This window comes from Macrobrachium nipponense, chromosome 42, assembly GCF_015104395.2.
Source record: "Macrobrachium nipponense isolate FS-2020 chromosome 42, ASM1510439v2, whole genome shotgun sequence".
NCBI lineage: Eukaryota > Metazoa > Arthropoda > Malacostraca > Decapoda > Palaemonidae > Macrobrachium > Macrobrachium nipponense.
Genome location: NC_061103.1, coordinates 10,583,551 through 10,609,957, shown reverse-complemented (window position 1 = coordinate 10,609,957; position 26,407 = coordinate 10,583,551). Strand labels below are relative to the sequence as shown.

At 46.7% G+C, this 26,407-nt stretch overlaps 1 protein-coding gene across 1 annotated transcript in view; it reads right to left on the bottom strand.

The window, feature by feature from the left end:
- The window catches only part of LOC135213264 (coatomer subunit gamma-2-like), a 115,279-nt gene extending 113,537 nt beyond the window's left edge, over positions 1-1,742 (bottom strand). Inside the window, exon 1 of the mRNA XM_064247244.1 lies at positions 1,627-1,742. The gene's annotated coding sequence lies outside the window, so the exon portion shown is untranslated. The remainder of the gene's footprint in view (positions 1-1,626) is intronic.
- Between the last annotated feature and the right edge of the window lie 24,665 nt (positions 1,743-26,407).

The window sequence follows — 26,407 nt, the reverse complement described above, 5'->3', positions numbered from 1 at the left end:
AAAAGTTATGTGGTTGGATTCTGACTGAGAATTGAATGCAAATGACAAAATGAACAAGTAAGGAGGGAGATATACTAAAGGGTGTGGCTCAAGTATCAACGTTAGCTGTTGCAAAAAGAGTGAGTTTAAAGGGAAAAACTGAATTGCATACACACAGTATACTGAAAAAGCAATTATGATTTAACTGATCAAATGAGCATGAGATATGGAGGTGAATTATGCCTCCTCAAGCTATATAAGACCTTTGCTGATGGAGTGATGTTAAAGAAGAGTTAAGGGACAGTGAACAAAGTTTGCCTGTAATATTGTTTTCTGGCTGGTAAACAGATATGGTTTTTACAAGGATAAAGCTGAGAGTGAATGTAAGCAATCATAAAGTCATTATGACAGTATAAATGGAAACTAGGAATAATGATAAATGTAAATATGCATTATAATACGATGGTGGAAGAATGGAAGCTGTTGGTTAGTGGGTGTTTCAAATAAATGTAACCAACGATGGTGGGTTGAGAAAATATCTGTTACAGCATAGGTTTGTGAAAGTGAGCACAGATGTTCAAGGTGAATAAAAACAAAAGGATGCTGCCAAAATGAACTGTTTGAATGGTATAAGTAATACTGAAATTGTGAAAAATGGGGAGATCCAACAGTTATTAAAAGGCTAGTCTTAGTGGATACTATATGGATCGGTATCTTTTAAAATGGTTCAGATGTGTGAAAAGAATTTGGTATGATGGTTGAGTGAAAATTGTTTAAATAGAACTGGGAGGAAGGAGAATAAGACAAGTGCTGGGTAGATGAAGTGAAAGAGGTCATGGAAGGGAAAAGCCCTTATGTTCAAAAAGCAAGTGCTCAAGGCCAAGGTGGCTTCCACAATATGTGTAGGAGTTTGATGCACTGCAGATGAGCTTTCTATTTACTGTTTAAGCATAATGTGGCAAACATTCTTTAGTTTTTCACAGGGGAGCTCATTTTTAATGCACCAGTTGGAGGACGATGCTGCATTTAATGTTATCTAGCATTTTCTCTGTAGTCACACTATTGCACAGCAATAATGGAGTCTTATAAAGTATGGCAAGGTACATATATGATTAAACCTTTCTACTAGGGATATTAATGATTAGCTCTGTAGTAGTACTGCAATTCCAACCCTAATAGTATATCTACATGGGATGCCATTTGCCTAGATCTGCACCTCATAACAGTAGGCCTAAGTCTAAAATGATCAACTTCCAGCAAGAAAATCATTCCATCATTGCACTGCATAATGCCTACAATTACAATACAAGGTCTACTTGTCTCACCAAATACTACAATGTAGTATTTATAATTACGGTGTTCTGAATTCATATTTCAGCTGAGAAAAAGCTTCTAGGGTTATTATTAGTCAATGAAAACTAGATTCAGTACCTCATTAGCTTAACTTTCAGCTCAAAATCCAAAGGTAAAACTAAATAAGGGTGTTCTGCTGCAAAAGAAGCCTATGGCAAATAATATGCTAAAGTAGAACAAGCAGGAGCCCAAATTCAAAACTGAAGCCTTCCGAAACACAGGATATTAGATATAAAGAGTATTGAAAGAACTCCTGTGAATATACAGGCATTACAAGTCATAAAAGAGTACCACCTTTAGCCTGCTTGTGATAGACACCACGGTGATCAAGGACAAACAAGACGAGCGACGGAGTCACTGCAAGAGGATTAGGAGAAAATAGATTAAGAAGCACATATTCCCATTACAACCTTCAAAGATCAATTTTGCTACAATTCTCACTAGAGGCTACACACACAATAGGAGACACATTAAGCAGCACATAAATGTCACCCTCAGTGATCACACGGGATAGATACGTACATTGAACATTTATGGCAAACTGTCATAGATTAACACACTCAACAATATACGTATAATACAACAGACATATCAAGAAAGTATGGGGGAAATTACATTTGGAATCTAACTGAACATATGTATATGTATACTTGTGCATGTGTTTCTAACAAAAGGTGAAGTACAATACAAGCACAAAAGGCAAAGGAATGGGATGCAAAATTCACAGCCCATGTCTTTGCAGGTGGTACTTCAACTGAGAGGATGTTCCATCATACGATGGGGAATCCCTCAGAGCAGGACAGATTAGGTTTAGCTAGGTCCGAAGGTTTATGACTAGTAATCAGACCATTCAAACAATGCTAGCCTCTCAATGGTATAGTGCCAAAGAGTTTCTTCAGTAAATAAGTTAAAGCTAAGTTAGCTAGATTACAGTAGGGAGGGAGCACAAGCAACAGGCAACAAACTACAGAAAAAAAAAAAACAGGTGCCCAAGGAATTTCGCATAGAGCCTTCAGCACAGTTTACAGTAAACTAGACAAAGTATCCTGTGGGTGATTTCCTCTAAAATGAAATCAGGTCAGAAATCTAGGGTAACTTGATTATCAGCTCCAATGACTAATATGTAGTCCTAGGAATATATAAGGATTAACCACATGAATTTGTTAGGGTTCTGTAAATAAATACAAATGAGAAGGTATATCACATACAGGCGATAAGAATAAAGTAAAAACCACACAAGTGTTTGCTCTTACTTTTTCCTGCCTGACAATATCTCCTCACTTCAACTTATGTATTGCCTCTTGTTACCCCAACCTTTTCATCTATTTTCCCTTAATTTTTCTAACAGCCTCTTTGTACCATACTTTATTCTTTGGCCATCCACTTTTTTTCTAGCCCCTACTTTTATTGTCCTTAAAATGGTCAGCCTCATGAGAACATGAATATGTAACATAAGAGCAACTGACTTATTGCTCCAAAGTTAAAAACCCTTTCTCGACTCCCTGCTTCAAGAGATTTCCTTTTTGGTTACCGGGACGAGTAAGCAGTTCAAGTCTATTCTACAGTCGTCATCAAGTCTACTAACCATTCGTCATGTCTTCCCTCTACACAATTAAATTCAATTCTATTATGTATATGCTGACTCACCACATGGTCCACTGGTCTACCTGAACCCTTTCTTCCATAAATATGATATTGTTATAATACAATAAAGTTTCATACATACTTACCTGGCAGATATATACATAGCTAAGACTCTGTCGTCCCCTACAGAAATTCAAATTTCGCGCCACTCTCGCTACCGGTAGGTCAGGTGATCTACCTGCCTGCCCTGGGCGGCAGGACTAGGAACCATTCCGTTTTCTATCATATTTTCTCTCTTCCACCTGTCTCCTGCGGGGAGGCTGGTGGGCCATTAATCTTATATATCTGCCAGGTAAGTATGTATGAAACTTTATTGTATTATAACAATATCATTTTCATACAATGAACTTACCTGTCAGATATATACATAGCTGATTGGCACCCTTCGGTGGAGGGTCAGAGACAGCTAATATGGAATAGACAGGTAAACAACATATGTTGTAGGTATAAAGAAAAAACCTTGGTTCCTACCTGATAGGTGGTAGACTTCGTGGCTGTAGCCCGGTAGTCTGCATCACCCTCAAGACTTTAGCGAGATATTAGATCTATGGCTAGAGTTCTTGTGGGTCTGTCGATGGGTATAAGAACCGCTTTACTCGGCAGAGCCTGAAAGGACTTTGTCAATGGGTACTGGACCACTTCTATGACAACACACCTTGTGAAGGAGCATAACCAATCCCGACCACCTGATCCTAACCACCATGTTAGTATATAGAATTGTTTCTGAGTTATCCCGAACTCATAACAAACAACCCATAACTCGAAACGAAAAACTCGTTCATACAAAAATTCTCAAAAAAAAAAAATTTTAATACTCCCATAAAAGATATCACAAGAGTCCTTACGAACAACAGTGACTGGCCGCCAGCTGCAGCACCGAGCCCTCTTTGTCAGCAGAAATCTAGAAACATATCTAGTAGAAGGTATGTACAAAATTTAACGGATTGGTGTTTGCTCCCGATACCCAGTATTGTATCCGCCGATACAAAAGGGTCCCAGAGAAAAACATTTCTCGTAGGTCACGCGAACGTTCTTTAAGATAGGAGATGCAAAACTGAATTGCACCTCCAATATGTCGTGTCAATGATTTTCTTTAACGACATATTCTTCTGAAAAGAGAGAGACGTCGCCACTGCTCTAACTTCATGGGCTTTTTACTCTTAAAAAGCGGAAAAGAGTCGTCAGGACAGACTTGTGAGCATCCGTAATTGACGCTCCTAATGAAGAAAGCTAATGCGTTCTTAAGACGTGTATTCTTTAGTGGGGGTCCCCTTAATATGCGAACACCTCAAAAAGACTTTTGTCCTAGAGCCTCCCATTTGTTTTCTTTCATTTGTAAGAAGAACTTCAAGGCCCTTACCGGGCAAAGAGACCTCTCTGTTTCTCTCCCTACTAGACTCGATAAGCCTTTGATCTCGAATCTCTTGGGCCAGGGATTCGATGGATTTTCATTCTTCGCTAGAAAAAGAGTTCTAAAACGAGCAAAAGGCCGAGTCTTTGTTTAAAAGACCGACTTCAATCTTCTAGGGCATGAAGTTCGCCAACTCTTTTGGCTGTCGCCAAAGATAGGAGAAACAAGCACTTTCTTGTTATATCCCTGAACGAAGCTACGTGGGGGAGGCTCAAATCTGTCAGACGAAAGGAACTTGAGAACTACGTCCAGGTTCCAGCTGGGAGAGTTAGTTCCTTCGATTTTGTAGTTTCAAACGATCTAATCAAGTCGTGCAGATCTTTATTCTCAGCAATGTCTAGGCCTCTGTTTCTAAATACTGCCGAAAGCATGCTCCTGTATCCTTTGATCGTCGATACAGACAAATGAGAGACCTCTCTCAAGAACAAAAGGAAAGAAATCAGCGATTTTCGGTTATAGAGGTACTGGAGGAGGACAACTTCTTAGACTTACACCACCTTCTGAATACCTCCCACTTCGACTGATAGACTCGTCTAGTGGAAGCTCTGCGGGCTCTAGCGATAGCGCTGCAGCTTCGCGAGAAAACCCCCTCGCTCTGACAAGTCTTTCGATAGTCGAAAGGCAGTCAGAGCGAGAGCGGGGAGGTTTTGATGAAACCTCTCGAAGTGTGGCTGTCTGAGAAGATCCATCCTTTTTGGAAGGGATCTTGGGAAGTCTACTGTCCACTCCAGCACCTCTGCAACCAATCTTGTGCTGGCCAAAACGGGGCTATCAGGGTCATCCTTGTCCCGTTGGGACGCTACGAACTTTCTCAAACACTTGTCCCAGGATTTTGAAAGCGGGGAAAGCGTACACGTCCACATGAGACCAGTCCAGCAGGAAGGCGTCGACCACGAGAGCTCTTGGGTCTTCCACCACTGAACAAAAGACTTCCAGCCTTTTGGAAAGGAATGTGGCGAACAGATCTAAGTGAGGAGTGCCCCAAAGATCCCAAAGACTCTGACACACCTCTGAATGAAGAGTCCATTCTGTGTGAAGGACCTGGCTTCTCCTGCTCAGTCTGTCCGCCCGTGACGTTTCTCGTCCCCTGAACAAATCTTGTCAGGAGGGAGATGTTTCTTTGTGAGGCCCCCAAACCCCCCAAATTAGCAGATCTCTTGCTATCTCTTGTAAAGCGACACTGAGTGCGTTCCTCCTTGCTTCCGAATGTAGGACAGGGCTTGTAGTGTTGTCCACTATTCACTTGGACCACACTGTTCGTCACAAAGGGTTCGAAGAACTTTAGCGCCAAGGTGAACTGCTAGAAGTTCTTTTGCAATTTATGTGCCAGGACACCTGTGCTGCCTTCCAGGTGCCTGACACTTCTCTCGGTCCTAGTGTTGCTCCCCAAACCCTTCTCCGATGCGTCGGAATACAACACTCGGCTTGGGTTCGGAACTTCCAGAGAAATTCCCTTGTTCTCTTTTAGCGGGGACAACCACCATTGCAGGTGTGGTTTCATCTCCCATTGGAAGGAGAAAACTGTCGGAGAAGAAGTCCCGTCTTCCAGTTCCAAGATCTCCTTAGGAAAAACTGAAGAGGGCGAAGATGTAGTCTTTCTAGAGAAAAGAAACTGAACTCTCGAGCGAGGAAAAGGGTGCCTAGCAGGCCTTAACCATTCCCTCGCCGAAGTCCGTTCTTTCCTAAGAGAGAGAGACTTTTTCCAAGCCTCTCACAATTCTCTCTTGCGAAGGAAATACTCGAAAAACCCCCCGAGAATCCATCTGAATCCCCAGATAGAACCAAGTTTCTGTCTGGGAATCAGCTGTGACTTCTCGAGGTTCACGAGTAGTCCCAACGCCTTTATCAGGGTCTAGGGTCAAAGAAAGGTCCTCCAAACACTGTCTCTCTGTTTGGCCCTGATGAGCCAATCGTCCAAATATAGAGAGATGTTGACGCCTTTGAGGTGAAGAAACCTCGCCACATTCCTCATCAGATTTGTGAAGACCTGAGGAGCTGTGGACAGGCCGAAACACAAGGCCCTGAACTGAAAGATCCTTCCCCCAGTCATGAAACGGAGGGTACGGTCTTCGACGAAGGGTGAATCGGGACATGAAAATAGGCGTCCTGGAGATCCAGCGACACCATCCAATCTCCTTGACGTAACGCCGCAAGGACTGAGGCCGAAGTCTCCATAGAGAACTTCTCCTTTCGACAACGAACTTGTTCAGAGCGCTGACATCTAGAACTGGTCTCCAGCCCCCCGAGGCTTTCGCAACCAGGAAAAGCCGATTGTAAAACCCCGGAGAGTTTTGCTCTAGAACCAGTTCTATAGCTCTTTTGTCCCATTTGATTCACCATCAGACGAAGAGTATCCCTCAGTACAGGGTCCCTGTATCTGGCTGACAGTTCCCGCGTGTGGTCGTTAGTGGAGGACTGTCTTGGAAGGGGATAAGATATCCCTTCCTGATTATGGACATGGAAGAGGCGTCTGAGTTTATGAGAGACCAGGCGTCTGCAAATTCGAGAAGCCTGGCCCCCACTGGTGTTTGGAGGCTGTCTGTCTCACTTCCCTTTCTTAAAGGGACGGGAAGGAGCCTTACCTCTCCTCTCAAGACCTCTTCTCTTAGAGGTAGCTCTGGAGAGAGGCCCTCCTCGAAAGGGCTGAACCGTAGAAGTCGGTCCTTTCTTGTCAACTGAAACAAGTGGTCTCTTCTTCCTTGCAGTTTTGCAGGAGAAGATCCTGAGTCGCCTTCTCAGTCAGTGATCGAGAAATGTCCTTCACTAACTGAGAAGGAAACAGGAAGTCAGACATGGGAGCGAAAACCAGGGCTGCTCTCTGTGAGGGAGAAACCGCCTTGGTTAGGAAGGAACTAAAAATACTCCTCTTCTTAAGGAGTACTGCTCCGAAAAGAGAGGAGATTTCTCCCGATCCGTCTTGTACCGCCTTGTCAATACAAGCAAGAATACTCAGAATGACTTCGGGGTCAAGACCATCCGAGTCATGAGCTTTCTTAGACATCACCCCAAGGGACCAGTCTAGGAAATTAAACACTTCCAAAATATGGAAGAGTCCCTTGAGGAGATGATCCGTCTCCGAAATCGCCCAAGACACGCGAGCTCCATTCAAAGCGTGTCTCCTTGACGAGTCAACCAAGGTTGAAAAGTCCGCTTCGGCTGCCGCTGGGAGAGAAAGGCCCATGTTCTCCCCAGTTCGGTACCAGAAACCTCTCTTGCCAGAAAGTATGGCTGGAGGCATACAGAAGGTGGTCCTGCCCAGATCCTTCTTAGACAACATCCATTTGTCTAAGGACTGAAGCGCTCTCTTCATAGAGATCGTAGGTCTCATCTTCAAGACCGACGAAGACTTAGGCACAATCGCACTCGAAAACAGTGATCGAGGCGAAGGAGGAGCGGCAGGAGTTAAAGAATCTCCGTATTCCCGTAAAAGAAGGTCAGTCAGAACTTTATAGTTCGAGACTCCTTCTCTACCGGCACCTTCTTCTTCCGAATCTCCTTCTACACCTTGTGGAGAATCAGCCTGAAAAAACGAGAGGATCTTCATCCCGTTCCTCTCTACTGGTGACAAACTCCTACTAGGAGAGGGGCTCATAGAGTGAACCGACTCTCTCTCACATCTAAAAGAAGTCTCGCGTCTGCTTGACTTCTCGCGCCTGAACAGCTCCTCGCGCTTGGTTGGCGCCTCGCGCTTGTCTGGCGCCTCGCGCTTGTCTGGCGCCTCGCGCTTGGCTGGCTGCCCCTTCACGCTTGGGCCTTGGAGCGTGAGTAGACCTGGCTGGCATCCTCCGCGCTCTGGCTGACGTCTCGCGCTTGTCTGGCGCCTCACGCAATGTTGACTCCTCGCGCCTGGCTGGCGCCTCGCGCTTGGCTGAATCCTCGCGCTTGGCTGGCGCCTCGCGCTTGGCTGAATCCTCACGCCTAACTGGCGCCTCGCGCCTGGCTGGCGCCTCACGCCTGAGCGTATCCTGATCTAGAGCAACTCGCTCGGATAGATCCTGACGTTTGTACGACTCTTCGCGCCTGGAAGACGTCCCATGTCTGGCGGACGCTTCACGTCTGGCTGGTGAAAGAAGACGAGACTTCTTAATAGGAAGTCTAGCGTCCTTCTTGCGAGGGGGATCCCTCGAAAGAACTCCAACCAAAGAGGCAATCTGCTCTTGAACTGCAAGCAATATCCTCTTGGAAGCCACCCCAGCGTCCTCTTCAATAGAAGAAGCAGGAGAACTCGAAGGAGTGCGATCCTCAAATACTGTTCTAGGAGGCGTCAAAACCAGCTTAGCCTTCTTGATAGAAGAAGGAGCTTCCTCCGAGAAGCGTTCCGGGCTCGAGTCGAACGCGCGCTCTTTCCAATGCCTTTTCAGTGGCCTAGAAAGATCCGAGTCCTTCCACCCTCGTTTAGGTGGAAGGAGAACCGGACGACGAGAAACAATCTCGTAGGAGACTCTTCTATTAGAGCGGTCCTGAGCAGACTGTAACGAAACAGACCTGCTGAAGGGACGCCTGACCGTTGGGGATTCCCCACAACCTCCGTACGACTTTCGACTTTCCTACTCCTCTGGGTATGTGAGTTTGGAAGAGGTCTAGGCCTGGGAGCATCGCGGGACGGTCAGACGCCCCCTCCACAACACTGGGAACACTCACTTCACTCAGTAAATCACAATCACTAGCCTTACCTTGCATGGCCGCCATCTTTGTCTTCATTTTATTACGAAGAGTAGCCTTCAGATTGGCGATTTCAGAAGCCGAATCGAATGCAAAGCCTGTGAGGATTCAGATACATAGGGAGAATCATATTCATTAACAAAAGGAGAGTTAGACTCAGAAAAAGGCTCAATAGGCCTTGTACTCACACTCTTTTGTGCAGCCCGTCTAATCCTATCCCTCTCTAACTTCTCAAGTAAGAAGTAGAGTCTTCCATTCATTAGCATCCAACTTTTCACACTCAATACAGGTGTTAGCCAAAGAACAGTCAAACCCCCTACATTACGACATACAGTGTGAGGATCAACCGAAGCCTTCGGTATCCTCACCTTGCAGCCTACATTCACACACACACTCACACTAACACTTGAATCAGACATTCTATTAGAAAAAATCAAAAGCAAAGTCCTAAATCCAGTCCACAGTAGCGAATTGCCAAAACAACGATCCAGTACGTCACCAAGAAATCCAATAAAGATGATCAATAAAGTCTTGAAAAAGCGAATTCCAGTCAGAGGTAGTAACAACAATGTTGATACCACCGGCGACAGAGAAAATATGATAGAAAACGGGAATGGTTCCTAGTCCTGCCGCCCAGGGCAGGCAGGTAGATCACCTGACCTACCGGTAGCGAGTGGCGCGAAATTTGAATTTCTGTCGGGGACGACGGAGTCTTAGCTATGTATATATCTGACAGGTAAGTTCATTGTATGAAATCTAGTTTTCCTAATAGCTGCCTTTCTGTTTTTTCAAACTGACTACTAATATGAGTCACTTCCCCCTCTAACCTCGTCTCAATTTCTGAGATTTCAAGGCTTATTTCCTGCCTCTAAACACAACATCCCTTGGGTTACTGCCTCATTTATATATATAAATATCATATTGTTAGAATACAATAAAGTTTTGTACATACTTACCCGGCATATATATACTTAGCTATAGACTCCGTCGTCCCTGACGGAAATTCGAAATTCGCGGCACACGCTGCAGGTAGGTCAGGTGATCTACCTCCCTGCTGCTGGGTGGCAGGAATAGGAACCATTACCGTTCTAGAACCAGATTTTCTCTTCCACTTGTCTCCTGAGGGGAGGCTGGGTGGGCCATTCATCGTATATATCTGCCGGGTAAGTATGTACAAAACTTTATTGTATTCGAACAATATCATTTTTGTACATGCAACTTCCCCGGCAGATATATACTTAGCTGATTGACACCCTTGGTGGTGGGTAAGAGACAACTATTTACTGAATAGAAAGGTAAACAACATACGTTGTAGGTAATAAATAAATAAAACCTTGGTTCCTACTTGTTCAGGCGAAAGATTCCATGGCTAATGCCTAGGAATCTGCTTCGCCTCAAGAGCCTCAGCGAGGATGTGACCTATGGCTAAGAGTTCTTGTGGGTCTGTCGACGGGGTCTTATCCACTTACTCGACAGAGCCTCTTACATGACAATACGCCTATGCCTAGTGGCATAATTAAGGAGCACAACACCGATCCCGATCACCTGATCCTAACAACAAGGGTTAGTGACTTTAAGTTGAAGAGTTATCCCAAACTCCTTTCAAACAACCCAAAGAAAAAACACGAAGTTAAATAAAATTTAACTCGCTAGTTAAGGATCAGTATCGGCTCCCTATCCCAGCAACGTATCCGCAGACATGTATCAACCAAGAGAGAAGGATCTCTCGTAGGTTATCTTGACATCCTTCGGATAATGGGAAGTCAACACAGAGTTACATCTCCCGTATGTGACAGCTAATATGTCCCTTATGACATATTGTTAAGGAAAGAACAAGAATTCGGAAAAGCTCGCACTTCATGCACTTTTAATTCTCAGCTTTTTGAAGGAATCATGAATGCACTTATCAAGTGCTTAGGAGATCACATTTGTCTCAAAGAAGGCCAGGGCGTTCTTTGATATAGATCTCTTCTGGGTGAAGCCTGGAGCCTGGCTAGCGCTTCGTGCCTGACAGGCGCCTAGCGCCTCGCGCCTGGCTGGAGCCTTGCGCCTGAATAGCGCCTAGAGCCTGGCTGGAGCCTCGCGCCTGGCTGGGCGCCTGATTGGCTCCTCCCGCCTGGCTAGCGCCTCGCGCCTGGCTGGAGCCTCGCGTTTGGCTGGCGCCTGGAGCCTGGCAGAAGACTTCATGATTACTGTCTATGAGTCTGCATGCCTTAAGAGTTTCAGCGAGGTAGGGACCTATGACTGACAAACCCTTCTGGATCATGTCAATGGGGGCTAGCCCGCTTACACGACAGAGCCTTCTCGGATCGTGCCAACGGGGGCTGACCCACTTACATGGCAGAGCCTTTACCTGAATCATATCAATGGGGACTAGCCCTCTTACATGACAGAGCTTTAGGTTTCTCTTTACTGGAAGGAGCCTTGCGCCTGAATGGATCCTCAATCCTGATTGGAGCCTAGCGCCTGGAAGGAGCCTGGCACCTGAATGGCGCCTGGCTGGCTCCTAGAGCCTGGCTTGGCTCCTCCACACTTGCTGGAGCTTCGAGCTTGGAAGAGTCTCGAGGCTGTCTGGCGATGTCCACACGGACACTCTTATATCTGTCCGATTTGTTCGCTGCTGGCGCATTTGCACCAGGTTGGAGGCCCGCTCCTTCTCCGCATCAGACCATGACAGAGTTCCTCGGAACTGTCTGCCTCTGGCGTTTTTTGCCTGTATTGGCATTTGGCGCCTGGCTGGCGCTACATTGTCTGAGAGTCCTGAACAACCACATAGTTTATCAGGAGACTGGAGAAGGGTGGAAGAAATTCTTCCCCTTTGAGCTTTTGGCCTCTGGCAAGGGGAGGTGATTGTAGTCAGCTACATCCAGTAGACGACAGGATATCTAACAGTACGAGAGAGAAGAGTCTTTCTCCGAGGAGGATCCTTCGTGAGTACTTCCTTTACTAACGAGATCTCTTCTTACACGTTGATGAAGTTCCTCGTTGCAGAATCTTCCCTATCCTTGCCCGAAGGAAGGGAAGGAGTCTGGAAGTCGAAGGAGACTCTGAGCTGAAATTGGGCGGAACTCTGATTTCTAGCTCTTATTGTATCCTTCTGAATACCTTCTGGGAAGCATTTTGAGCCCTTATCGAACCCCAAAGACTCTGTAGGTCCAAAAACGTTTAAACCATCTCTTCTTCTGTAGATGAAAATGTAAGTACCCTCCTGCCGGGCAAAACGAAAATTCTATCTGAAAGCGTTGCGTCAGGAATAGAGGGTTTTAGTTCTTTGCCAGACATACTATGCTGGCAAGAACCCATTGCCGAGTCTCCATTGAATCTGATACGAGATTCCAATGCACAAAAAAATTCACTTGTCTTCTTGGTCGTTAGGGCCAAGAGAAACAAAGAATTCCTTCATAAACTTTCTCAAAGAATTTTGATGAGGAGCAGTTCCATTTGGTCGGAACACGGAAACTGTGGCCACAAAAAGATCCCATTCGAAGTACAGTAATACTTTGGGTTACGAACCGATTAGTATACGAATTTTTTAACTTACAAAGTGACGCCCTCATTCTGGAATACGAATGCGCGAATTTCCATCATGGGAGGCCACCTGCTTTGTTTACATCGGACATCGGATGAGCGTGGGATCTGCGAACGCATTTTTTTCGGCCAAAACTTAATGCCTGCTTTGTTTACATCGGACATCGGATGAGTGTGGGATCTGCGAACGCATTTTTTTCGGCCAAAACTTAACGAGGGTCACGTGACTTCCTCCCACGCATCCCTTGACCCTTTTTAAACCATAACTCTTTCACTATCTCGCTGGCGTTAAGATTGAACGCATCTGTCCGTGATACGCTCTCAAATTTGCTTAGTGATTTGCGCACGTGTTGTGTTTCCGTGATAGTGCTTATACATTACTATTACCCAAATACTAAAGACAATGGCTCCCAAGATGACGAAGGCAAGCAGCAAGAAGGAAAGCATAAGAAAGAAGGAGATGATTACAGTCGAAATGAAGAAGGAAATTATCCAAATGCATGATAAAGGCGAGCGCTGTGGAAAGACATTGCAGCATTCTTCAAGCGGTCCCAATCAACGATCTGCCACTATTTTGAAGAAAAAAAAGGAAGAAATTAAAGCCAGTTAAAGCATCAAAAGGTGTCACAGTATTGACGAAACAACGGCCTTATATTCTCGACGATGTAGAAAATTTGCCTCATGGTTTGGATAAAGAAGAAGCAGCTGGCAGGAGATTCCGTAAGTGAGAGCATCATTTGCGAAAAGGCTCGTAAGATCTACGAAGATTTGAGTAAAAATGAGCCAGGCACATCAGCGGACAGTGAAAAAGACAGTTTTAAGGCGAGCCGTGGCTTGGTTCGAGAATTTTAAGAGAAGGACTGGCATCCACAGTGTTGTTCGCCATGGTGAGGCTGCAAGCTCAGATACAAAGGCGGCAGAGGCTTACGTAAAAGAGTTTAAAAGGCTCGTGGATTCCGAGATACCTCCCCCAACAAGTCTTCAATTGTGACGAGACAGGGTTATTCTGGAAGAAGATGCCCAGGAGGACGTTCATTATGGCAGAAGAGAAGGCACTTCCCGGTCACAAGCCATGAAAGGACCGTCTAACCCTACTGTTTTGTGCCAATGCAAGCGGGGATTGCAAGGTTAAGCCTCTCCTCGTGTATCACTCAGAAAATCCACGTGCTTTGTTAAGAAAAACAACATGCAGAAGAAGCTGTTGCACGTTATGTGGTGGTCTAATACCAAGGCTTGGGTGACGAGGATCTTGTTCGTCGAGTGATGAACAATTTTTGGTCCCGAGGTGAAGAAGTATCTCCAGGAGAAGGGACCTCCCATTCAAAGCCTTACTTGTGATGGACAATGCTCCTGCCCATCCTCCATCCGTTGAAGAGGACTTACTGGACGAATTCAAGTTCATTAAAGTCAAGTTCTTGCCCGCCAACACCACTCCAATACTCCAGCCCATGGACCAGCAAGTTATCGCCAATTTCAAGAAATTGTATACGAAGGCTATGTTCCAGCGCTGCTTACCCTCAGAGAGTTTTGGAAGGATCACTACTCTGTTTACAAACTGCCCACCTCAATCTTGATTGACAAAGCCTGGCAGGGAATCACCAGGAGAACCCTCAATTCTGCATGGAAGAAACTGTGGCCCGACTGCGTTGCTGAACGAGATTTTGAGGGGTTCGAAACCGTCGAGAAGGGGGCAGTTGAAGACGAGATTGTATCCTTGGGCATGTCCTTGGGGCTGGGGAGGTTGACACGGACGACATCGAGGACCTCCTGACTGAGCATGGGCAGCAGCTGACGACCGACGAGCTGTTGGAGCTACACAAGGAGCAACAGAGACAGGTAACGGAGGAGATCTCATCTGAGGGGGAGGGGAGAGCGCTGCAGTCGCTTCCTTCGAGCGAGATCAAGGATTTTTTGAAACACTGGGTAACTGTGAAAAGTTTTATTGAGAAAAATCACCCGAATAAGGCTGCGTCAGGGCGTGCAACAAATTTGTTTATCGATAATGGGGTGGGTCATTTCTATAAAATTTTAAAGAACAAGCAAAAGCAAGCCTCCATAGAAAAATATTTTTTCAAAATTGTGAAGACGACACAGTGTCGTGTAAGCGTAAAATTAGTGATTGTAGTGAACGGTGCTCTCTAGAGAAAGAACCAGAAAGTCTTCCAGAAGTGTTCACGGAGGGAGATTTCCCCCCAAGCCCTAACCCTCTCCTCCTCCACCCTTCCCCTCCTCCCATCTCCGTCAAGCCAGCAGCCACACTCGCCAAAGGTAAAGTTCAGGTTTTATTGCTGCATGCATATTGAAATCTAGTGTTTATATTTAATTTCATTCTTCAATTTTATAATTTTATTTAATTCCTACACGAATTTCAACCTTAGTGAACAAAAATAAATGGAAAAAAAATATGAATTGAATTGAAATGGTCATTCATGGTCGGGTGGAACGCATTATTTGCTTTTTATAACATTCTTATGGGAAAATCCATTTAGGTTACAAATTTTTTAGGTTACGAAGCAGGTTCTGAAACGGATTAAATTCGTAACCCAAGGTATTACTGTACATGATATCCTACTCTTGTCGTATTGAGGTATCGTATAAGATCCCGAAGATCTTAATCCTCTGTTATCTCTAATTCCCCTTGTAGAGACAGAGTATAGCCTTTTACTGCGTTCTTTGATAGCAGATATATACAAAGGTGATTCTTCCCTCTGAAAGTGAAGAAAAAACCCCGCTATGTGGTTCACAGAGGTATCGGAAGAGGACAGTTTCCTCATTCCATCTAGCACGATCTGCAGCAATTCTATGTCTTGGCCATGACTATTGTCATTTACCTTGAAAAATCCTCTCATTCATGTCCACTTCTGGTCAGTCTGCACGCGGACAGACTCAGAGTGGAGAGGTTGTTAAGGTCCATTTATAATAGATGCTGATAGAATCTCTAGACTCTCTTGGAAAAACCTCCCAAAACATGCTGTGCTCTAAGGCCAAAATGAGGCATAAAGTATCATCCTCTCTTCCTTTGACGCCCATTTATCTTAATATCTGTTAAGAATTTATATATCTAGGGAAAAAAAAAAAAAAGAACTAAAGTTTATTCCCCTTTTAAACTAAAAATGTGTATATTACTTCTTGGTTCGGGTATAAGGAGGCAGTCTAGAGGAAGCCTGTTCGTCTTCCACCTTGCGTAGAGATCTATGAAGAAGACATCTTGCAGGTTTCCACACCTCTCTTTCCAATTAAGATTAGACATAAGTCAATAGTTAAATCGTCGATCGAGAAGGTTCTCCCGGACGTGCAACATCGTGCAGCGAACCTCTTAAGGATCATTACGTTCCGTGTCTGTGTTCCAAACAGGTTCTCTCTTGTTAACGCGAACAGAGGCGAAAAAAGAGATTCTCGATGCTCCTTGAGATATGAGAGAGCTGTGGAAATAGTCAAATTGATTTGAAAAAATCATTTTGTCCCTCCTTGGGATCGAACACCCCTCCCTCCAGTTAGACGGGGGGGAACGAAATCAGGAACGAACCGTGACGTTACCGAGCCTGCTGTCAGAGAGGCTACTGAACCCTTCGGTTAACACTCGCTATATCGAGAAATTATCAAGTCCAATAATTTTTTCTTGCAATTCTAAAGACTATGTGCCAGAACTTCTGTACCTCTGTCTTGGTACGCGGCACCCTCTCGTATGTCTGCTTTTCTAGAGACTCCAGCAAGGTAGTGACCTGTGAAGCTGTTGAGTTCTAGAGGATCTGTCAACTGGGACGTGACCAAATGCAACTAGATCCTACATACAGACATCGAATTCGGGTAATGCATTCCTAGAGATGCCAGCAAGGATGACCTGTGTAGTGGTGCTCTCTAATGAATTGTCACGGGGAGCGTGACCACAATGTGACAGATCATATAGGTGTTGTTTAGACACCGAATGCTGTTTATGCTTCACTAGAGTTGCCAGCAAGGACGTGACCTATGTAGCTGGTGCGCTCTAGATGATTTGTCAACTGGGACGTGACCACAATGTGACAAAACCATTTTACCCTACTATGAGGGCGAAGCAAAAACATTACCATTATTTCCATTTTTGGTAGGAAAAAACTTTACAAGCATAAAATAGTCCATTCAGAGAAACAAAATTCTGTCCAAAGAAAAATGGTTCCCATCAGACTCATCCATCTTCTCACTAAGCATGTTCTCTAATAAGCTATGCTTTCGTAAGCATGAGAGCATTATATAATATAGTGCTCTGCCGCGTTAGAATCCTCTATTATTCTGTTACGTTGTGGTAAACAGCATTGAAAGGTTGCAATATCTTTCTTATTGAAAGCTTCTTAGCAAAAACGCAGACAATGTTTATTCATGTTTGCCTACAAATCCCCTCAATCCGAGGCAAAGTCCGTGATTGTAGGGGAGAGATACGGTTAGCCAGTCAATCCTGTAGGAGAGAGAGATGTAACCGACCGATCATGACCGAGAACTAGATGCTACTGTGTTGGTCTAAGCGATAGCAGTGAGCAGTCTCCGTTCGCCGTCTCGCCTTATTCTTCCTGAGTTGCCAGCTACTCCATTCAATGAAGGAATATGATAAAATTATTATCGAGCCTCAGGAAGCTCTCACTAATGCATATTTAAGCGAAACAAGACTTCGTTAAATCCAGAAGCTGAGCCGGTGTTCTCTTAACAATCCCTTTAAGCGTAGTCCTTACCTAGGAAACTCCTGGAAGGATACAGGGAATTCGGTTGCCAACCATAGAAGAAACTACGGTATGCGCATATGACTTGACCATACAGTAGTCTTATACAGCAAATTCTCTACTACATTCTTTCCTCTCCGAGGCAGAGAGAGAATGGAAAAATTTACTATCTTCCTTCTTTTCGTCAATAGAACGAATTAGTATTCTACGCGTCTATTACTTGGAAGAGCCTCTAATCAATGAATGAGAGCTCCTCCGAATCTTGTCCAAGGGAGCTTATATGCTTACGCGTAAGATGTATTGAAACTCTTTTGTCAATGAAAACTCATCCATTAAGATACAAAGAGTATACATTTTTTGTCAATTATGTGTTATGCACTTATTTGACAATACGTTTAATATTTCCCTAAGGAAGATGTTATTCCAGGAACTCGTTCAGTTTTCGTGATTTCCACAGAAATCGCGGAAGGGACAGGATTCCTGTTTATATATTGAGCTTACGGAAGGAAGATTGATGTTCCCTTTCCGCAGTCATTCCCCAACGCCGAATAGACGAGATTCTTATTAAGAAAAAACTCCCGCAGCTCTTGCCTCGTCATAATGAGGGAAGAGTATGAATGAAGGAGAGAGTCCACGCTGAGAGGAACTGCCTGTTACAGCAGTCATCTGAATATTGGAGAAGGGCTTCTCTAAGTATCAGAATCATTCTGACAAAAGCGACGGCCGCCTGTGCGACATCTTGCGCCTTTGCCTGGAGAAGGCCGATCCTCCTAAAAACTAAGAAGAGAAGAACTCAAGGAAGGCGATTCGCGCCTGACAGTGTCTGTCTCTGGAAAGTTCCGCGCGCCTGGAATGTTTCCGCGCGTCTTGAAGGCGACTCTCGCCTGGAACGTTCCACTTGCGTGGAAGGTTCCGCGCGTCTGGAAAGTTCCGCGTGGAATTCCGCGCGCCCCGGACAGTGTCGCCTGTCCACGTTGTCCACATCTGCCGCTTGGCGCTGTCCGCGTACGACACTTTTGCTTGTCCGGAGTGTCCATGTCTGGCGCTTGACTCCCGGCTGGCGCTGTCCCCGTACGACACTTTTGCCTGTCCAGTGTGTCCGCATCAGGTGCCTAGCACCCGGCTGGAATATCGTACGATACTTTTTCCCGTCCTGGGCTGTCCGCCTTGTCCAGGTTGTCCACATCTATCGCTTGGCGCCTGTTTGGCGCTGTCAGAGTACGATACTTTTCCCCGTCCGGGCTGTCCGCTTCGGATACTCGATTCTGTACTAGTTGTCGGGTCGGACACTCGCTCTGTCCGCACCTCTGGTTGCCCGCCTCAAACAATAAAGACGCTTGTCCGAGTTGTTTTCCGCATCTTCGAACTTCAAACATGTCTGTAAGATGACGAATCGGACTCTAAGACGCACTCTTTGAGGATGCCTTTCCAATGGCGATCCTTGGCAGTCTGGGTCGTCACGATCCTACCGAAGGGACGCCTGATCGGTGGGGATTCTCCGTAACCTCCGTAAGGCTTTCGACATTCCTTCTCCTCTGGGCCTGGGAGCTTGGAAGCGGTCTAGCAAGGCCATCTAGAGGAGAAGGCCTGGTCAGTGGGGGGTTGACGTCAGCGGAGTAGGTCGACTTGGTCGAAGCCCTCAGGCTAACAGGACAACTGACCATCTACAACCTCTCTGTTTCTTTTCCATGGCTTAGTTAATGCGTTACAACTTCTTTTTTTTTTTTTTTAGTTTACCTCCTCTTGAAGCTGATTTTTAAAAATAATTTTTGTTACTACAAAATCGTTCTTCTGACACCTTGCTGCTTAGGGGTAATCATCCTTTCTTAAACAGCTAAACTTACTGTGATCTAGTTTGGGCATAGTAAATAACCAGAATCATTCTAACAAGATTTTATTATAAAAGAAAATCCATTATCAAAAATAGTAAAAATTTCTAACAATTTTAAATGAACTAACATGCAACTCATTTCACAATTACCAACACACCTGATCTTACTGTGTATTTTCTTTACCTGACGCATTTGACATATTTGTTTTTTTATTTCTTGACTCTTTCAGTGTTTGAAATTTTCTCTTTTCCCTTGGTTCACAAGTTAATTTTCAGAGAGGATATAGTTTGTTTTGAGCAGTAGTTGTTTGGAAGGACATCAGTTTCTGACCATATTATCATTTCTTCTAATCTTTTTCTGAATTATGACCAGCATCACATGAATCCATTGGAAGTAGTGCATCATCATCAGCTAATTTGTTGTACGTCAAGACACTCCCCATAACTCTCTGATTAGCAATTTTGTGAAAAGACTCATTCTGGACCATTTTGTCATTAACAATGTAACTGTACATAGCAATATTTGATACTACAGGATTTGGGTACATCAGGAAGCCTCTGCTGATACCATCAATATACTTGTAATTTTCATGCACATCATTTTCAGTGTTGCAAGTTAGCATGCCCTTACAACAATCACAGTTCATTTTTTTGAAAACTGCATAGCAACAATAGCCTGCTACATAAACTGTTACTGGCAAGATATTCCTGCCTTTTTTCAAAATGTTCTTTTGTTAAAGTCATGTCGAACCGATCTACCTCATCTGAATGCGAAATATTTTCCAGTCCTTCCCAATTAGTCTGAAAATCCCTTAGTACAATTTTCTTGTCATTAATTGTCAAATTCCTCTCCAACACTGACATTATTCGAATCTTTTTTTTCACACTCAAATATCTGTTTAATAGGAATGTTGTAATTACCACCTGAAAGTTGCCTATATTGACCAAATCTAGATTCTAATTTATCAGTTTGAAATTTGGCAGTAAATATATATCTCATATTTAGCTCTGATGTACAGTAACTAGCTATTTCTGTAATGGCATGAGTAGTGTGCTTTAGAGCTGTGAAAGTTTCACGTGTGAGTTTTCCACCTATAGACTCCATTTTTTCCCATGCTTCTAACAAATTTCCAAAGTTGTTAAGGAATTTAATTTTTTCATCATCAGTGGAAGTAGTTAATGGAGTAGAATAAATATTTTTTGTTCTGTCACCCTTGTTGGGTGCATGCACATTCATTATTGTCCACCATGTGTGAATAATCTTTATGTAGTCTGCAACAGTAGAATAGCATGTTAAGAAATGTTTCTTGCCAATACTCAAAAGTGCTTCCACAACATATTCATTAAAAATCTGCATGGCCAATTTTACATTTTGCCTTTCCAAAACTGATGGAGAGAGTGCTTTTACTGATAGCTTATATGAATGTTTCAGTAAATATTCTGCTTCATAGGTGTACAGTTTTTGCAAAAGTTTTAAAAAGGAGCCAAACTGAGTTTTGTGATTTTCATAATAAACTTCATAGGATGAAAATTCAGGATACCTCACTTTGCTTTTTCTTCATCACTATTTGGGAATGAAAACACACTCACTTTCGGTCCATTTCGGTAATTCCCTTTGCAGTTTGGTACACATCACATAAACGGCATTATTGCGCAGTTCCAGGTGAATATTACGGGTTAATATACAGCAAAATTTTCCGAAATAACAGCAGAAAACTGGAAAGAAATAGAGCGCGACCTCTTCATTCAAAGCGGAAAGCACCACTGACTTAGCACTACAAGGTCGCGTCCCACTCTTCACCCCCCAATTGACCTGGCCTTCTCCTCTAGATGGCCTTGGGTCTAGGCCTGGGAGCGAGACAGAGCCGATCAGACGCACCCTCCACTGCAATGGGGAACACTATAATCACTTCTTACCTTTTAATAGCTCACATTTTGAGCTATATCCATTTATCTTCAAATTGCAACTATGAATTTGTAGTTTCTGTGAAGTAAGAAGGTGATGATTGCAACACTACTAGTACTGTTAATACTCTAACTGCTCATTAGTACGAGAGCTATTAAAACTTCTAAAGGAAGCGTATCTAGTTATATGCTTTTCTGACTTCCTATAGTAGGAAATGACAATTTGTCCAAAATTGCATTTTTCCTAACTATACAAACCTGAGGTCCTTTTACAATAGGAAGGTACTAGCGGCAGCTGGATAGGTACTAGCGGCAGCTGGATAGGTCGTAAGCTTTCGAACAAGGGGTTCGGTAGTTAACTGCTGTCCGACAGGCGCCGCGCGCGCGAGATGGGAGGTAAACAAATCACTTTTGCTTTTGGCCCAAGCAAAAAACTGCAGAGTGAGGGGTGGCATGAGGTCGGGGCTATGTGTAAAAGGACCTCAGGTTTGATAGTTAGGAAAAATGCAATTTTGGACAAATTTGTCATTGTTCCGACACGGCATACAAACCTTCGGTCCTTTTACAATAGGAAGACTCACTTCTTGGTGGGTGGAATCTGAGTCTTTTGTGAACAGACTGGTGTTCGCCCAACCTTGGAAGCCTCCCTGGTCGTAAGAGCGAGGGAGGGATCCAAGCCTCTGTCCGATTGATCGGGGTGTGCACCGCAGGATCAATGGTCAGACCTCTGGACCGAGTACTAAGAGAGGGGCATGCGCATCTCTTCGTACCAGCAATGTAAGAACTTGTTCCTGTACAGGAGCAAAGTTAAAGTCATGGTTTTGACTCTTGTAGGCATCCACTTCCCCCCCTTGTAGAAGGAAGTGGTGGATATTCTGCTCCCATCCCTCGTGCAAGGGATAGGATGGGGCTCTGTCCGTATAGCTCACCGGCATCTCGTCCTTATCCAGCAGGGTGATGACCGATATCCCTCTACCCACAGGTAGAGAGGAAGAAAAGATAGAAAGAGAAGCCAGTCACTTCCTCATCACTATCTATTCATACAGTCCACACCAGGACTCGATGCTGTCAGCCTGCTAGGGTCTGGGTTCGCTAGACGACGTATTGAGCAGCCCACACAGGTCCTAAGGAAACCGATCCAAGGACCTATGGGCAATATCCAATAGGTATAAGGAAGTTGCGGTGGTCTGGTTGTACCAGACCACTGCCTTCCATACCTGCGCCACGGAGAAGTTCTTACGAAAACGCCGACGAGGGGCCAATACTTCTAACTTCGTGAGTTCTCGGACGGGACGTACGGATGTCGTCACTACCATCAGCCTCATACGCCCTCCTGAAGATCTCACGCAGCCAGGACGAAAGAGTGTTCTTGATACTTCTTTCTTGTTGACCCCGTTGCTAACGAAGAGGCGTCGACCCTCAGGCCCGAGGTGTCGAGTTCTCTTCAGATAGCGCCGTAGCGTCCTCCCAGGACAGAGCAGCATCTCATCCACATCATTATCTGCATGACGTTCCCGTACTCTCTTCGCCGATGCCAGGTCCAGCCAGACGAGGTTCATTCGAGTTCCCTGGTTTGGTAAGACCTTTGGAAGCTGCTACTAAGCAAGGAGATCTCGAACGAGTTCGAGATATCCAATCCCGTCAGTTTCAGGAGGAGCGACAAGGCGGCTCTGTATCCTTGACTGTGGGAACTTAGAGGAGCTTCCTCGGCGAAGAAAAACGAGGAAATCCGCTACCTGCTGAAGATTGGCTCTGAGAGGAGATGGGCCCCGTCTATGACACCAACCACCGAAGACGGCCGACTTCCCCTGGTACACAGCTGCAGAGGACTGACGGACGTTTCCAGCCATCTCTGTTTGCGCAACGAAAAAGCTTCTCGTTCGCAAGAGAAGGTGGATAACAGCCAGCCGTGAAGACGTAGAAACTGGACTGCTCGGTGGTACCTCTCGACGTGTGGCTGGACGAGAAGGTTGTGCCAATGGGGAATCTCTCTCGGTTCTCTTACGAGAAGAGCCAGCAGGTCCGGATACCAAATGGCTTGTGGCCATTTGGAAGCCATCAGGATCATCCTGAGATTCGGGATGACCAGTGCTCGACTGATCACCTGCGAATCAGGCTGAACGGGGGAAAGGCATAGGCGAAGAGGTTGTCCCACGGGTGTTTGAAGAGCGTCGTCTGCAGCTGCCCATGGATCCGGCACGGCCGAGAAGAACACCTGGAGCTTCCTGTGTGCGGATGGCGAACAGATCCTCGACTGGTCGCCCCTACAGGTCGAAGAGCCTTTCCGCCACGTCCTGGTGTAGAGACCGTTCGGTCCTTACACCTGATCCCGACGGCTCTGAGCGTGTCTGCTACTACATTCCTTCCCTGGAATGTAGCGTGCCGACAGCTCTAATGAGTGTGCCTCGGCCCACTCGTGCACCTGCCGAGTCAACTGATACAACGGGAGAGACACTAGGTCCCCCTGTTTGTTGACGTAAGCCACCACCGTGGTGTTGTCGTACATCAACACCACTGAGTGTCTCATCAAGCGGTCCTGGAACTCTTGGAGAGCAAGGACGCTGCCTTTAGTTACAGTACATTGATGTGAAGGTGCTTGTCGTTCTCATACCACACTCCTGAAGACCGCAACTCTTCCAGGTGTGCGCCCCATCCCTCGGTCGATGCGTCTGAGAGCAGCTGCATGTCCGGGGGGGGGGGGAGAGTGCGCGAGGCACTCCTCTTGAGGGTTCCTGTCGTCCAGTCACCTGGCTAGGTCCTGCCTCACCTCCTGTGTCAGTGATCAAGGGAGGCTTGGGGGGATCCGTCGCCTGTGACCAACTCTCCTTTGGTCTCCCTGAAGAGACCGCAGGTGAAGACCACGCGTTAGGGACTGGCTTCCCGAGTGACGACAGGTGTCCGATCACGACTTGCCATTGCTGAGCTACCTGTTCCTGCCGAGACAGGAACTGGTTGGCCGCCTCCCTGAATCTGCTACCGTGTCGATCAGCATACCCAGGTACTTCATCCTCTGCTTGTGCTCGAGATCGGACTTTTCGAAGTTCAGAGCGATCCCCAGATCGCGGACAGAACTCGAGCAGTCGATCCCTGTCCTGTAGCTACTGCGAGCGGTAGCTCGCCAGGACTAACCAATCGTCGAGATATCCCATCAGACATATCCCGTGCGAATGGCCACAAGCAGACACCAGAGTGAACACTTGCGTGAACACCTGTGGGTGCGGTTGAGAGACCGAAGCAACGTGGCCTGAGCTGGTACACCGTCCCGTCGAGGATGAAGCGGAGGTACTTTCCGAAGGATGATGAATGGGTATTTGTAGATACGCATCCTTCAAGTCCACTGAAAGCATGAAAATCGTTCTCCCTGATAGAGTCGAGCACTGAGCGTGCCGTCTCCATCGTGAACCGGGTCTGGCGAACCAACCGGTTCGTGGGAGAGAGATCTATCACTGGGCGCCAGCCTGTCGTAGACTTCCACCAGGAAGAGTCGGCTGTAAAGCCCGGTGGTTGATCCGTACCGATTTCTAGAGTTCTCTTGCTCAGCATGGTCTTGATCTCCTGTCTCAATGCTACGTTCTTCGATGCTCCGCCTGGAGCGTACGCCCGCTGATGGGACCGTGTCCCCATGGCTGGCCAGGCACCCCCCCCCTTCCGGCAGCAGGTGAGGGGGAATGCCGTCCTTCCACTGTGAACGTCGTCCGGTTGGGCTGATCGAGACCTGACAGGAGAGAGCCGATACCGCTCCGACTCATTCCAGTCCTCGTCGAGGTCGAAACCTCAGGAGGACTGAAGGGATATATAAACTGCGATGTCCGAAGACACGTAGAAACGCCTCTGTCGCAGTAGAGGAGGCACGAGGAGCTTGTTCGACCGTCCAGAACCGAGGGGGCCTTCTTGTCCGGAGACGAGAGACTACCTGGCTCAACACAGTCGGCAAGCTCCGATCGCGGCCGCCCCACCGTCGATTGGGTTCCCTCTCGGGCCCCAAACCGACTCGAGCCGAGACGTGGCTCTGCTGGTGGGAGCGGCGATCCTTCCCGAGGTCATTGTGCTGACGAAATCAGCGCCGTAACCTCGGCCAAAGTTCCTCTGGATCTCGGAAGTCACGGCATCTTGCAGAGTGGGACCGTTAAGCCCTTCGAACAAGAGCATATTCCGAGAACCTTCCTCCCTAAGAAGGAACAGCGACAGCCCTCTCGGTCTTCCCCATCCACTTCGCGCATACGTCCTGGCCGGTCCAAGAACCGTGCCTGGCACGTAGGGCTGTCGTGGTGGGATCATGAGGAGCGCACCCCTCACGATCACTCCTCAATACCTCGCTCCTCCCGGTGTAACCCGAGGAGGTTGAAGGTACGGGAGAGGCAGACCTGACGCTCCCTCGTCGCTCGCTGGCAGGGACCAGCAGGCTTGGAGGGCTGCAGGCGATCGTCAACCGCGGTGACGATCGAGCTGCAGGCCTGGTCGAACCGTCTCGCTGTGGAGAACGGCTGGACTGAGCACAGCGGCACTGATCTCGAGTGTCAGAAGAGCTGGTGCTGGTTGCCGTACCCGATCGCTCTCTGTGAGAGCGACGGTCAGGCGACCTGCAGGCTCCACTGTCGCGCATTGAGACCGGTGCTTGTCCTCACGGCACGTCACGTCGCTGGTTCCAGCCGTGGCTGGCACCGGCGAACGGGAGGACCTCTTCCCAGCCTCAGCCCGTGTCGGTCGTGGACCGTCACGTCCCCGGGTAGCCAGCTGTTCACCGCGAGAGTGAGAGCTGGTCTGGTGAGAGTCGCCTGAGCGGCTGTCCACCAGTCTTCCGCCCCGTGCCGTGAACCTGACGCTGAGCGGACTCAGAGGTCTGGTCCTGGCTGCACGGTCGCTGTTAGGCGACCGTACACTCGGTACCTCCCGCAAGCGACGAGGCCGAGACGGACCCTGATGCAGTGGCAGAACCACTTACGCCAGGCGAGGAAGTACCGGTGTTAGCCGGTACCCCTCTGGTCCCCGTAGTCTTCTTCCTTGTTCCCGCGGAAGAAGAGACGGGCCCCGCTCCCGAAGGAGCAGGAGGACCAGCGGAAGAAACCCTCCCGTCCCCCACCGAGGTGAGACGGGTCCCGAGAAGCTCCCGAGGAAGCTTTTAGGAGGGAGGAGGCAACCTTCTTCTTCCTCGGCTGTAACGCCTTAGAAGTCGAAAGGGGAAGAGGAGGCGGCTGCCTTGACGACCATGCAGAAGATGAAGACGACGACCACGACACCTTCCTCCTCTTCTTCGTCAGCTTCCTCAGGACAGACGTAAGATCTGCTATCCAGGGCGGAGCCGGGGCTGCTGTAGCCGAAGCCACAGGGCCCGGACGCACCTGTACAGACAGACCACAGTCTGGGGTAGTACCACCACGAACAGGGACGACATCAGCAGGTATG